The following is a 12,427-nucleotide window of genomic DNA, read 5'->3' on the forward strand; positions in this document are numbered from 1 at the left end:
GCGCCGTCCCGCGCTGGGTGGGCTGCGGCCGGGCCGCAGGGTCGCGGGCGGGGCGGGGCGGAGGGCGCGCGACAGGGAGGAGCTGCTGGAAGCCCGGGAGGTGCGGGAGGGGTGCGCGCGCCCCCGCCGCCGAGCCCGGCCGCGCGCGCGCGCGCCCCTCTCCCCGCCCGCGCCCCCGCCCCGCGCGCTCTCTCCTCCCTCCTCCCCGCCCCGCGCCCGCCCAGCCCCCGGAATCAGTGCAGCTGTCGCCGCCCGGGCTGCGGCTTCATCTAGTCCCTCCCCCGGCCGCCTCTCCTCCAGGAGCGAGCGCGCAGCTCCGCGCAGCAGCGCCCACCGGTCCCGTCCTGTGAGCCCCGGCCCCAGCCGCCGCCAGCCCCGCGGAGTCGCCTCCTCGGCCCACCCGCCCGGCCGCCGAGGAGCGGGAGGAGGACGGGACCCAGGCGCCCCCACCCCATCCCCCGGAGGTAGGTCGTGGGCTGAGGCAGGAGGATGCCAACTCACCCGGGGCTGCCTGCGGGCGAGCGGAGGAGGGGCGCGGGCCGGGGCGCGTGACGCGGCCGCCGCTGCCCTGCGCCCCGGAGGCCGTGGGGGCGGGGAGCCGGCCCTCGGGGCGCGGCGGGATCCGCAGTGGGGACGCCTGCCGCGGGGCGCCGTGGCCCTGTCACCGGCGTGGGTGCCGAGGGTGCGTGCGTGGGGTCTCCCCGGGCCTTTCCCAGGCTCCGTGTGTCGCGGTGTGCGGCTGCGGCCAGGCGTGGTCCGGGCTGCTGCAGCTCGGCGAGCCCCGCCGCCCCCGCCTTGCCCGGTCCCGCGCCCGCGCAGGGCCGGGAGAGCCGCCCGCGGGAGCCGCCCTTGGGTGCCGCGCCCGCCCTTGCCTCCTGCCGCCCGGTCTTCAACAGGTTCGTGCGGGTGCGGGGATTCTCGGCCCTGCCTGGGATGGTGGGCTGGAAGCCTCTGGTGACCGGCTCACGGAGGCTGCTCCGAGGGAGCCTTCCCTTTGTTTTGGTGACAGGAGAGGTGCCAGGTGCTGCCATCGAATGGGGGGGGGGGGGGGGTATGGGAAGCATTGCCCGTTATGTTTTGTTTTTTTTTTCCAGCCAAGCCAGGGCAGATAGCGTGGGGAGGTTATGTGTGGGAGTGCTTTACCAGAAGAGAAAATGGATTCGGTGCGAGCTTCTCGGGGCGGGGATGTGCGTTTTTGGCAAGATGGATGGCTCGCAGTGCACTCGCCGTGATGCAGCACAATGCAGCAGTATCGCAGCCTCCGGGCTTCTCTCCGGCGGGCCTTGGCACAGCCACCCGGCGCCTGCGGGCCCCCGCCCGGCCCCACCCAGGCCCAGGGCAGCCCTTTGAGGACGCCGGGAGCTGCTTCTCCGTTGTCTTGCCGCTGTCCAGACGTGGGGTCGGGGGGGGGGTGCAGGTCTTCTGTCATCTAGGCGTGAGAGGGGGCAGCCTTCGCTTCGGGGCGACCCCTCCTGCCCCGCCTGTTGGCTGTGGGGACCAAGGCGCGCCCTGCAGCACGGATGCAGACCAAAACAGCTGGCCTGCGGGTGCGGGCGGGAGCCTGATGCTAAGGAAAGGCGAGCTCGGGAGGGAGGGGCCGCGCAAGGACGGCCCAGCGCTGTGCCCTCGCTGTGGTGCAGTCGGTTGGAGTCGCAGCTTTTCTGTGCACCTCTCCTAAACCAGAGCCACAACCCAGTCGGGCGCAGATTCCGTCATTTGTGAAAAGTTGGTGCTTATTAATTAGACTGCCACAGCCATGATCTGTCTGTCTTTGGTCGTTTCGGAGAAAATGGGTTTTTCTTGTAGGAAACCATCTTTGAAGCGAAACGACTTTTTTCATTTCTAGTTACAGGCTCCTAAAAACATTTATGAAAATATAGTATTCAGTTGGTTGTTTTGAAAGAAGATTTTATGTGATTCCTTTAACCTGTTTTTAATCTGCTTTTTTCTATAAGCAAGCGCAACTCTTTATTTGAATTCTCTATTAATATATATATATTTTTGTGAATGTCATGACTGCTAGTGAATCGTTTGCCTTCAGAATCAGACTTGTGGGCTCAGGTAGTTGTCAGTCGTGCAGGCGTGACTAACGGGGTTATGCGCGTTAACCACTGGCTGCAGTGGCTGTTTATATGTATTGTGTGTATATACTTTTATAGCTGTGGAAGGGGACATTTAAGACTCTGCTGCTATACAAGAAATGCCCCTTTAAGCTGCCAATTTTGTACGTCATTTATGAGGTATGAGGTGGCAAGTGGGATTTATATGAAACCCACGCTCTCCTGAAGTGTAAATTCAAAAGGCAGACTTCAGCATAGAAACTGACAGGGAAGGTCAGTTCTCTAGAGCCAGGGGGGAGCCTGCCTTTGTCTTTAAAAAAAAAAAAAAAATCTCTGGTGGATCTGTTACTACAGAGTAGAACAGTCTTTAAAGTGGTGTCTCTGTGGTGTGTGTGTGTGGTGTGTCTGGTGTATGTGGTGAGTGTGTGTGGTGTGTGTCTGGTGTGTGTGTGGTGTGTGGCGTGTCTGTGGTGAGTGTGTGTGTGTGGAGTGTGTGGTGTGTCTGTGGTGAGTGTGTGTGTGGTATGTGGCGTGTGTCCTTTACTTGGAGCCTCTAATCCTCGAGGGCTGTTGAGAGGTGAGGTTTGAGGATTGGAGCTGCAGGGCTGTGCTGGCTCTCTACAACTGTGCTGCATAAAGTTTTCTTTCCTGAGTATCACGTGCATGGATTGTGCAGACAGTAGAAAAAAATACCCCGTGTTGATGTCGCAGGAGGGTTAGCTGTTCTCACTGTCTTGGGTTAAGCGCTTTGTGACTGTCGTCTGCAGTAATGAAGAGTCCTGGGGCGGGAAAAGCTCTGTCCCTGGGTCATCCTTCCCTGGTGTGGGCCTGGGACCACCTGAGCAGAGGCCTGACAGCAGTTACTTTACAGAATTGGAGTATTTGTCTTGATGTCTGAAAGTGTGGCTTTCCACGTGGTGGAGGTCCTGTTTTGAGATGGAAGAATTTTACTACAAAACAAATTAGCTGAACATGAGAGGTAAAACAATTTTAAGCTTTTCAACCTACGATCCTATTTTTAACTTATGTGTATTTATTTTTTTGGAGACAGGATCCACTGATCTCAAACTCAAGGGCCTAAGTTATCCTCTTACCACGCTGACTAAAGAGCATATTTTTAGTGATAATCTTACAGTCCAAGTTGTTGTTAATGTTTTAGTTAACTTATTAGATTTTATGCTCAGCAGTGATGCTCCTTTAATTATGTTGAGCCCTGACAACAGCTGTTTTTTCTTTTATTTGTTTATTTATTTAATCACTATAGATCCCTATCCCAGCCCCTTCCCTCCTCTCCTCCCAATCTCACCCCCATACCAACAACTTTCTTTTAAGGGGCCTTTTCTAACGTTCTATGATTTCCTTACGTAGCCCTGCATTCTCCTGCAGGTCACTGGGAATGCAAACCAGCCTTCCATAAGGAAACAGTCAGGGTCTCAGCTAAAAAGGCTGCTCGAGCTCTGAGGATTCCACCTGTAAGCTTCAGACTGCACATTTTATCTAAGCATTTTTTCTTCAGAAAGACCAAATGTATTACTTTGATTTTTTTGGTAGTAGTTATGTCATATTCAAGCTTATATAATATAGGAATAAACCCAGAGGTTGTATAGGGTCTGAAAAGGTCTGTAAAGCCTCTGCATTTTTTTTTTTTTTTGTAACTAAAGAGTAAAGCTTATTCCAGTTGGATAGACACATAATTTCTATTTTAAAACAGCATCTTCAGGGGCTGGAGTCATGGCCCAGTGGCTAAGAGTGTATACTGCTCCAACAGAGACAGTCTGAGTTTGTTTTCACAACTGCCTGTAACTCGAGTTTCAGAAAATATGACTTTATGGACACACACAAAACATTTAAAATAAATCTTAAAAGAATAAAATATCATCGTTGGAAAGGCATTTATTTTGATACCAGACACTCACGGACCACATCGTTAGCACCCCTCAGCAGCTTGTCATGAATTCGTCCTCCTGAGTCCTCCCCGGAGCATCCCAGTCAGTGTCTGCATTTTAGTAAAATACGTGGAGCGTTTGGATGATCAGTTAAGGACCTCTGCCCTGCCTTTTCACAGTACCAAAAGCTTCCTGTGGGTGGAGGTACAAACCTGACAGCCTGAGCTGTATCCCCCACACCCGTGTAGTGGTGGAAGAAGAGACCCACAATGTTGTCCTCTGCCTCCACGTGTGCATTAGGACATGCTCCTCCCATCACACAGACACAAGGAGTAGTAAGTGTTCAGGATTTTAGCGCTTCCTTTATTCTTCCATTTTATGCTGAAGTGTGTGTGTGTGTGTGTGTGTGTGTGGTGTGTGGTGTGTGGTGTGTGGTCACTAGATGGGGAACTCTGGAGAGCACTGTTTATTACCGGTTATCTAGATTAATCGGTGTTTTGCATTCCTTCCTAAAATACCTCTAAAGTTTAAAAATCTGCACCAGCGGAAGAGGGCTTTGACAGTGTTGCTGAAGCCTGAAGAGCTCAGACCCTTTACAACCTCTACACCTAGCCCTGGCCTAGCTCCATTCTTCTTGTAGAGCTGTTTTCCTCAAATGAGTACAGATTATTGAGTCAGGGGTACAAAATAGTATTTTTCAGGTACGTAATTAAGAATCAGAAGCCAATGAGTCTGGGTCAGAATGAGCCTTACCGCTGTGTGTGAGCGCCTCTGCCTCTGGGAACACCCTCAGTCTGGTTCTTGTCGTGTTCTTGTCTGAGGATTGGCTTTCTTTTAAAAATCTTCGTCTTTGGGCTGGACAGATGGCTCAGAGGTAGAGCACTGGCTGCTCTTCTAGATGTCCTGAGTTCAATTCTTAGCAACCACATGATGGCTCATAATCACCTATGGTAAGGTCTGGTGCCCTCTTCTGGCCTGAAGGCACGCATGCAAGCAGGACACTGTATAGATAATAAATAAATAAATCTTTTTAAAAAGTCTTGATTTTTGTATACTTTTCACTTTATATAAGCAAAATTTTGTTTTATATATCTTCTGACTTGCATTTTAAAGTTAACACCTGATCATAAAGTTAATAAATGTCACTTCCATTTCCAGTGCTTGGGTAGTGTTCTCTACAACCACAGCCTAGTCAGGCTGCTCTGAGTGGATGTTTGAATTCGTTCTAGCTTCTTACTGCTGTGGAAGGGCGGGGAGAAGTGGCGTGGGTACCTGTTTCTTGGGATACATGAAGCAACATGCACACATTCTCTCTCCAGGAAATGAATCGTGCAGGCTCTCAGACTGTTAACCTCGTTGTCATCCTTAGCAGAGGGCGCTGAGCGTCTCCAGAGTGACTGGCCAGCTGTGCCGTCCATGCCGTGGAATTGTTGCGTTTGCTCTAGCACCTCATCACTAATTCACTACCTCCCTTTAAAAAAAATCTTCATCCATTTAATATTTGTTAAAAATTTTGTTTTATTTGTAATTTTTTTTTTTGATTGCTGAGATAGAGTATTTCTGTTGTTGACCATTTGGACTCTTGTCTTCTGGGAAATGCCTGTCCAGGCTTTAGCTCACATTTCTTTAAAACATTTCCTTGTTGATTTATAGGGCTTCTGTAGGACGCTTGCCCCCTCTTTCCTTGTAGATGATACATTACAGATATTGCCTGCTAACTCCTGTTTTTTAAGAAAAATCTAATAATTTTTTCCCTTGTTTTTATGATTTTTTAATTTTTAATTTATTTTAATTTTTTAATGAATGTATAACTTTAACGAAGTCAGAATCCAGGTTTTTTTTTTGTTTCACTATTACTTTATTTAGAGATTTATTTTTATTTTTATTATTAGTTATATTTTATTAACTGTATCCCAGCTGTATCCCGCTCCCTCATTCCCTCCCAGTCCCACCCTACCTCTTTCATCTCCTCCCTGCCCCTTTCCAAGTCCACTGCCCGGGGAGGACCTCCTCCCCATTCATCTGACCCTGTTTTATCAGGTATCTTCAGGACTGGCTGCAAAGTCCTTCTCTGTGGCCTAGCAGGACTGCTCCTCCCTTGGGATGTGGGGAGGTCAAAGAGCCCACCATTGAGTTCATGTCAGAAATAGTCCCTGTTCCCCTTACCATGGGAAACCAATTGGTTACTGAGCTACCACAGGCTACATCCAAGCAGGGGTTCTAGGTTATATCCATACATGGTCCTTGGTTGGAGAAACAGTCTCAGAAAAGACCCCTGTGCCCAGATAATATCTGGTCCTTGTGGAGCTCCTGTCCTCTCCAGGTCATACTAACTCCTCCTTCTTTCATATGATTCCCTGAACTCTGCTGAAGGTTTGGTTATGAGTCTTAGTATCTGCTTTGATACTCTGCTAGGTAGAGTCTTTAGAATCCAGGATTTTGAAAATGATTTTGTTGCTGTAGAAAAATTTCCTTACCTTAGAAAAGACCAAACAGAGCACTGACGTTCTTGTTTGATAGCTGTGTGGCTATGGCTAGGTGTAGCTGCACCTAGCCTTGACCTGTTTATTTTCTTCATCTAAAAACCCAAATAACAATACTTCCTCATTTAGCTATTACAAAGCAGCGGTGCAGAGCACTGATCACATAGTAGGTGTTCACTTGCTTTTCCTCTTGGGAATGCTTAATCTGTATGAGCCACAAATTTCTTTGATAATGTGTGGCAAAAAAAACTACCTAAGTATATTTACATTAAGAGTATTTAATTGCTTACTCTAACTTCTGGTTTTATAGAAGGCTATGTTACCAATGGAATTTAAGTATTAACACAGACTGTAATGACCACTTGCTGGAAACAAAACTTTAATCAGTTCAGATTCTAGTATGTGAAAATAACATATAATTACATTTCTTCATAAATTGTTCTTTTTACCCAGGAAGCATTTGTACTATTAATGTTCTCTGTTTGCAGCCACTCTGAGATTACTTTATATTACCACTTGGATTTGGTAAATAATTCCTGCATACATTCTTTTGCCAGAATTTGAAGCTTTTATAGAAGCATTGCATTTGAAAATTTAAAAAAAAAAAAATATATATATATATTTATTTATTTATTTATTTATTTATTTATTTTGTGTGTGTGTGCGAGCATCGGTGTGTGTGCATGCTGTGGTACATGCTGAGATCAGAGGATGCTTTGTAAGACTTGGCTCTCGTCCCTGTCATGGGCTCTGGGAACCAAAATCAGATCTACCTGCTGTGCCATCTCAAAGGTCTGCATGACATAAATTTGAATAAAAATTAGTTACTAAATCCTAGGTCTATGCCTACATTTCTAGTTTTATATATACGTGTGTGTATATATATAAACTTTATATATTATATAACATATATACACACAGAGAGAATGTACTTGATATGCTGTACTCAGAAGATAGAAGACCTTTTATTGAAAACATGTGTGACTTTAACAAGCTGTTCATCCTGTTTAACTTTTTCTCTACCGGAATTTAGGGGAAAGTAGTATCGGTAGGGAAAGGTTAAAGTATATTAATTTTTAAAAGCTCTCCCCATTCCTCATGTAAATGCACACTTTGTTAGGCCTTGTCACGTCTGTAGAGCGTGGGAAAGATGTAGGGATGGGCCACCAGGGAGCCTGGCGGCCGTCTGTCCCTAAAGGCTATAGCCTTTGGTTCAGCAAAAAGCTTCTTGGCTCCCTACCCTCTTGGGTGGCTCTTGAAGACACAGCTTTTCTAGTGTGTTATTTAAAGACCATGTCTGCATATTCAGGTGCTGCATGTTTTTCTGAAATGTTCTCTGCCAGCCTTGAGGGAGGGCATGTTTCTTCATTGTCCTGTTTGTTTAAAGGGAAAGATTTTTTTTAACCTGGAGTATCTGAACACTTATCTGCAGATTAGTAGTAGTATTAAAACATTCATTCCTCTCTCACCACTTTTTAAGGACCCTGAATTTTTTATACCGTCTGCTAATGCTCATGGTGTATTGAGCCCCCCCCCCCCCCTTGGTTTGTAAAAGGTATGTTATGCTTTCAGAAGTGCATCGATTAGTATAAGTCGTTGTAAGAGAAATATGAAATACAGAGCTGGTAGGTAGCTTCGTTGGTAAAGTGCTTGCCACCAACCTGAAGATCTAAGTTCAGCCCTCCAAACCCATATAAAAAAGGTTGTAATTCCAGTGTTGAGAAAGCAAGAGCATGATTAAGTCTTGGTCCTTTCCTAATTGGTGAGCTCCAGGCCAGTTAGACCTTGTTTCAAAAAGTACAGTGTGGGCTGGAGAGAGGTGGCACAGCAGTTAAGAGCACTGGCTTCTCTTTCAGAGGACCCAGGTTCCGTTCCAGCTCCCACATGGCAGCTCCCAGCTGTCTGTAACTCCAGTTCAGAGGACCCAGCTCCCTCCTCTGGCCTCTGAGGGCACCACACAGACACATGTGGTGCACACACATACATGCAGAAAAAGCACTCATGTACATAAAATATTCTAAAATACAGTAAAAAAAAGGTGGATGGCTCCTGAGGAAAACACCTAGGTTGAGCTCTAGGGTGTGTGTGTGTGTGTGGGTGTGTGTGGGTGTGTGTTGTATTTATATAGGAATGTGTGGGGTTTTTGTTTCTGTTTTTGTTTGTTGTTTTGGAGACAGAGTCTTGCTGGGTCCCTTGCTGTCCTAGAAGTCACTATGTAGCTCAGGTTAGCCTTGAATTTGAGCTAATCCAACTGTCAAAGTCTCTCAAGTGCTGGGATTTTAGGCATGAGCCAAAATATTTTAAAGATTATTTTATTACCTAAATAGTAGATGAATGTAGAAAATGAAGACCACAAAGAAGGAAACGAAGATGACTACGTATTCCTCAACCCAGAAACAGGCCCTTAGCACTAACATTGTGATGTGTAATGCCTCTGACCCCCTTATCTCACTTAGTACATAATAAGGACCAGCATCAGATCTTGAGCTTGATGCTTGAGCTGTGATCGGGTCACAGAGGCTTGACAGTCTGTGATTACACGCTGTCCATCACTCTTCCATCTCTGCAGAGCATGACAACACATGAATGCTGGTTACTGGCCACAGTCTACATGAATACAGTTTGTTGTTTTAAGAAAAGTTAAGGAATAGTGGTAAAGAAACAGAATCCAAAATGTATTCCTAATAGGTATTTCTCTCCAGTGGAAAAATCCCAGAACTGGAGTCCTCATTAGGTAGTGTGTGCTTTCTGTTTTGTTTTGAAAGGAATTCCCATCAGAGTTGATCAGTTCCCTTAAGGTATCTCCAAATGGGTTGGACAACATCTGATTTTACTTTCGGTCCTCAGGTTTCAGAGCCATGGAGCGGCTGTTCTGTAATTTGTTGCTAATAGAATGGACATGGTTATGACAGTCTGGATTTTGTTGTGATACATTTAACTGAGTTCAGCTTGGGTGTAGCTGTGGAAAGTACAGACTAGAGTTCGGTTTTCTTATGGTCTTCGAGTTATGTGAATTGGGAAGATAGCTCTAGGTCTAGGTTCTGTTTTAATCAGAAAAGGCAATAGACGTATTTGATAGACAAGCCAGTTCTGTGATCGCTAGGACATCAGGCAGGTGTCAGGGGACTCTGTTGCCTTGGTCTTATGGCCGGCTTCTTTTTGACAAACAAACCGAAATAGCTGAACCAAGGAAAGAAAGCAGTTTATTGTTAGTCTTGTTTGGTGTGCCTCCAGAAAAATGGCAGACGGTGGTGTTCTTCCTGGTTTAAGCAGGAAGTGTTTAGATGGCTGTGACAACCCCTCTCCCAGTTTAGTGGGGAAGCCTGAACTGGACTGAGGATGAAACTGGGCAGCACCTGGTGGACTTCTTTACACAGACTGGGGATTCAGAAATGCCCAACCTGATGGGAATCTTTTCTTAGCCAGTGCAGAAACGTATCACGAGAAATGTTTGATGGCTAATGTCTCTGTCCTGCTGAAACTGGGTGGCTATCTCAGCCTGACCTCTAGGCAGCTACAAATGTTGAATCTTGACCCTGGGGTGGCAGCTAGCCCAGGCATTGTCAAAGGATCCCAGTGGCCCAGGCTGGGGGAGGACAGGGAGCTGGAATGTGGCCTTGGCGGGAGCCTGAGTGCGTGAGAATACCTGTCACTATTTTGGGAGGCAAGTGGCATCCAGAGATATCAGCTAGGAGGCATCTCTGAGAGGAGCCTGGTCCTTCTCACAGCACTTGACAACTCTGTGCTGTCAGCTGTCCACAGATTCCTAATTTATCTCTGGGGTGGAGCTGAGAAAAAGGCCTTAATCCAGAGCAAAGACATTTAGGTGTCACTTGGTTTGGAAAGATCGCAGCACATGAAATCTACCAGTATGTGGTTAACCATCCTGGTTTGTTTCTGAAGAGAACTTCAAAAGGATTTTTAGGGATTTTTAAAGGTATGGTTTTTGTAGTTGGTTTTTTTGCTTGTTTTGAAATCAAAACCCATTGCAAAAGGAATTTTGAGTTTCCCTGATAATCAGCTGATTTCTCACTTTTACTTTGTTTTTGAAGTATGTGTTCCTGACAGCATGGATACCAGTGTTCAGTGGAGTTCTAAACAATCTTACTTGGTTCTTGAAGGGGAAAAGTATACTGAGAGAGCAGGTCAATTTATCATCTTACTTAAAGGAAAGTTGTTTGGGGATATCAGTTGGATTTTATGTTTGTTTTTCTTGTGAATTATTAGTGTTTGTGTGTGTGCACTTATTAATTGTAGAGCTGGATTGCCCTTTTGCAAAAGGGGATTTGATGGCATGAAATTGTGACTTGAATGGGTCTACTTCAGAATTGCTCCTCACTGTTTTCTACTTTTAAAACTGTTTTCTACTTTTGATTGTAAAGCATGCGGGCTTGCTTTTCATTGTAAATGTAAGGTAAAGCGGGCGCAGTGCCGGAATGTTGGGCAGCTGTGCAGAGGAAGTCGTGAATGTGCTCATTAGGTATGTTTCAACAGAATGGAATGTAACATGTGGCTAACCACTCCAGTTTGTTCTTGAAGAGGACTTTTTTCTGCAAATATTAACAATTAGCGAACGACACTTGACTTTTACAAGATGTGTTAGTAACGTTCAATTTTTCTTTTCTTGGTAGTAATGGAACACTTAAGAATGAGAACTATTCTTTAACACACACCCAGTTAATATTGTGTTTTAAAAGTGCAGACTGTGGCCACCAGCCTGGGGGCTGAGCCTCCGCAGTCCGGGTGTCATTTGGATTTGATCTTTCTTTCCCCTGTTTGGTGTTTCTTCTGACATTGAGCAATATTCTGATATTTGCTGGGGGGACCAGCATGAGTTGTAGATTTTGGACTAAGCTGCGTCCACACAGATGATGGCCTGAATTTATTTATTTTTTTTCCAGCAAGACATCGTTCAGAGTGACTCGTTGGGAACAAATGGCAGGTTTGCTGTGAAATGTGGCAGCGTATTACTTGATGTGTCCTGAGCGATGGGTGGAATGTGGTTCCAGCAAGGCTGGTTAGGAGAGGTTGGAATGCGTTGGAGAACTGCCAAAAGATCGGGAGCAAGCTGTGTGACAGACACCGCTGCAGCACTGCCTGCCTCAAAATAGCTGTCGGTTAACCGGCTGGAAACGCCATTTCACTGGAGCAGAATTATGCTCCTGAATGATTACCAAGACGTGGGGACGATTGCTTTCCAACTTATTTTAGTGGTTTGTTTTTACGGCAGTGGTCTTTAAAAGTATATGTAGACAAGTGATAGTTCTGATTTTTATTTTCCATGTCAGCTCTCCTTTAAGTATTGGTGAGCACTAAGCCTTTCTTGAGCAGTGAGGCCTCAGAGCAATTCTGATACTCATTTGGGGTTCGGCCTGAGTTCTTCTGGACTAAGCTACCTCCATACAGATAATGGGATGTGTGGTTCTCCTGGTTTGTCATGCTGCCTTTCTCCCCAGCTTACTTGTGTTCTTCTCCCACGCTACTCTCTTACTATAAAATAGGCTGGTTTGTGACTTAACTGAAAATGGGGGCCCTGGCAGTTAAAAAAGAAAGTCTGGTACTTTTCTGTTTTTACTTACGTATTCATTGATGGTTAGTCTTGGTTAGAATTGGTTATTTATTTATTTTATTTTGTTTTTGTTAACGACCTCAGCTAGTGTAATTTAAGGAGTGAAAACTTCAGTTGAAAAAGTGCTCCCATTTTCTTGACTGTATATGAGCCTGTGGGGCATTTTCTTGATAGGTGATTGATGTGGGAAGGTCCAGCCCACTGTGTCAGGTGGTCCTGGGGTGTATAAGAAAAGAAAAAATATTTTATTAATTTTGCAGCCGTGTTCTTCCAGTTCTTTCCAATAGAAAGTCGTGTTTTGAAGCCAAGTAAAACAAAATGCCTTAGGGAGTTTACTTTAGGATGGGTCCTGTGTAGGTGTGGGCCTATTGGTACCATGGTAGGTCTTGTGTGGGTGTGGGCCTGTTGGTACCATGGTGGGTCTTGTGT

At 46.1% G+C, this 12,427-nt stretch overlaps 1 protein-coding gene across 3 annotated transcripts in view; it reads left to right on the forward strand.

Moving 5' to 3' along the window:
* Nucleotides 1–282: 282 nt before the first annotated feature.
* The window catches only part of Sptbn1 (spectrin beta, non-erythrocytic 1), a 169,192-nt gene continuing 157,047 nt past the window's right edge, over nt 283–12,427 (forward strand). Inside the window, exon 1 of one of the 3 annotated variants that reach the window (XM_055628921.1) lies at nt 283–464. The gene's annotated coding sequence lies outside the window, so the exon portion shown is untranslated. Of the gene's footprint in view, nt 465–826; nt 897–12,427 lie in introns of those variants that run through there. The other 2 variants (XM_055628919.1, XM_055628920.1) reach the window with 2 other exon arrangements.

Source organism: Psammomys obesus, unplaced genomic scaffold (genome assembly GCF_907164565.1).
Source record: "Psammomys obesus unplaced genomic scaffold, mPsaObe1.curated_primary_1811, whole genome shotgun sequence".
Classification (NCBI taxonomy): domain Eukaryota; kingdom Metazoa; phylum Chordata; class Mammalia; order Rodentia; family Muridae; genus Psammomys; species Psammomys obesus.